We start from the raw sequence: 2,147 nt of genomic DNA on the forward strand, positions 1-2,147 counted from the left end.
TTTTTTACATACCAGCATCTTGAATTCAAAATGGCCACTAGCCCGGGGCTCCTCATTCGCCTCCCCTGTGAGCCAATTTTTTGGTCTGGTCGACTGGTTAAGTATGACACATGGCAAGTGAAATGCTTTCAATGAGAGCTTGATAGGCGGCAGCCGAGGTGTGCTCACAGGATCAGAACGGCAACAAGCTGACCTTGAGAAGCATATTGTGAATGTGAAATCTGTGAATGTGTTTCAAAGTGAGGGAAAACTGAATTTCTCAAACATAACAAACAAACTCTTTCTTTCAACTCTTGGAAAAACAGCAGCTACCTGGCAGCTACTAACTGGCAGCAGCTACTGTTGTGGCAGCTCTCTGGTGCCCATAATTGATGGTGCACTCCTGACTGAAGGGAGGGAGGAAGAAGTTGTCCGTGATCATGGAGGTGGAGGAGAGGTGAGGCTCTTTCAGTTTGTCACGCTGAGGGTGTGGAGCAGAAGTCGGTGTTGGTTGAGAGTTGCTGTGTCCGGACACAGACGAATCGATCACAGATCCCTCTCTCTCTCTCTCTGATTTGAGAGGTTTCCACTCAAAAATAGGGCACCAGCATCTTTTTTGCTGATGAACTCAGATGTGTCCGATGTGTTTTTTTCTCCCACGTCACCTGCTGCCCACGTGCCTGTGTTTCGCCCCGTCTGAGGTGCTGAATCCATGTGGTGTAAAAAGCACAATGATGCTGATTGGTACACCGAAGGCTTGTTTTCACACAAGCTAAAATCAAGTATTCATGCTTGCAGCAACAAGTTGCTCCTCTGATAATGCAATTCATAATTAAATGTATTTTGATAAACATAACACGAGGATTTTCCGAAGTTTTGTAAAAAAAATAAAAAATAAAAATAAAAACTACTTTGGTTTGATCTAAATGAATTAGCTCAGGATCACTCCCACGAGACACCATAAGGCATTCTAGCAGGACTAAGGACCTCCTTTAATATACATATGTGGACACATTTAGACATGCTGTGACTCACTCCTGTGCTCTTAGACATTGGCTCTCATTCTCTCTCTTTCATATACGCACACTTTTATACACATAATTGGCTTCCTTACGTTGGGTCGGTAATGCAGATTGAGTTTGCTGAGGTATTGATGCATGAATCACGCACACACACATGGCACATTCGCCCTCATAGCGGATGTGTTGGACCGTGAATGATTCGAATCATTAAAAATTTCATCCTGAGAGCCTCCGATCATCCCGTTACACACACAAGGGCGGAAATGCACGCACAGACACACACCTGTTTCTTCAGTGTGCAAGAGTATGCATTGCATATCTTTCAGAGGTCAAGCAGCTAAAGCTGAATGAGATCTTTCATTATCCTCTACATGCTATTCTATCATATTCTATTCCTCCTTATGTCAAAGCTATGTTCAGACATACTTTTTTTTTTTTACTAACAGGTGTGACTCAGATTATCCTATACATACAACAGCAGACAGATATCTATATAAACAGGTAAACAATATAATTTCCCTTTTTGAATCTGTGATAGCCTTGAATGATATTACACAACAGGTAGCAATGTTTAAATAGCAGTACTTTGTTTTGTGCTTTTAAGCATTTAATGTTTATTTTAGGGATGCCCTGAAATTAAAATTCTGGCTGATAAACTGATAATAATTTTAATTATTTCCATTAGTTTTTCTTTAATGCTTTAAGTTAATTTAGGCACATTATAATGTAAGTTTTGAAAAACAAACAAAAAAAACATTTTGAGATGAACTAAAGATTAAATGTAATAGTATAAAACTATTAATGCTATTAAAAATGAACTTTCAGTGTTAGATGATGGCCAAGGTAATCTTAATATAATAACAAGGGAAATGAGCATGCACAATTAAAAAATGTATATAGGCTAATACATACACTGCCCTTCAATTCAAGTTTATTTGTATAGTGCTTTTCACGATGCAAATCGTTGCAAAGCAGCTTTACAGAAAATTAAAGTTTCTACATTATATTTAGCTTATCAGTGGTGATGTCCATGTGGCAGAAATGTACGGTAAAAATCAAGCAGTTAGTTAATGTCATGTAGTTAAACAGACGGTGAACACTAACAGCAATGATTATATGTTGCGATCAAACTTATAGCAAAATTTG

The 2,147-nt window shown here is 38.6% G+C and overlaps 1 long non-coding RNA gene across 1 annotated transcript in view; it reads left to right on the forward strand.

Annotated features, from left to right (window-relative positions):
• The window catches only part of LOC107557101 (uncharacterized), a 12,328-nt gene that overhangs the window by 3,007 nt on the left and 7,174 nt on the right, over positions 1 to 2,147 (forward strand). Inside the window, exons 2-3 of the long non-coding RNA XR_001605351.1 lie at positions 306 to 436; positions 1,448 to 1,502. This is a non-coding gene — a long non-coding RNA (uncharacterized lncRNA). The remainder of the gene's footprint in view (positions 1 to 305; positions 437 to 1,447; positions 1,503 to 2,147) is intronic.

This window comes from Sinocyclocheilus grahami, unplaced genomic scaffold (assembly GCF_001515645.1).
Source record: "Sinocyclocheilus grahami isolate Dianchi unplaced genomic scaffold, SAMN03320097.WGS_v1.1 scaffold589.1, whole genome shotgun sequence".
NCBI lineage: Eukaryota > Metazoa > Chordata > Actinopteri > Cypriniformes > Cyprinidae > Sinocyclocheilus > Sinocyclocheilus grahami.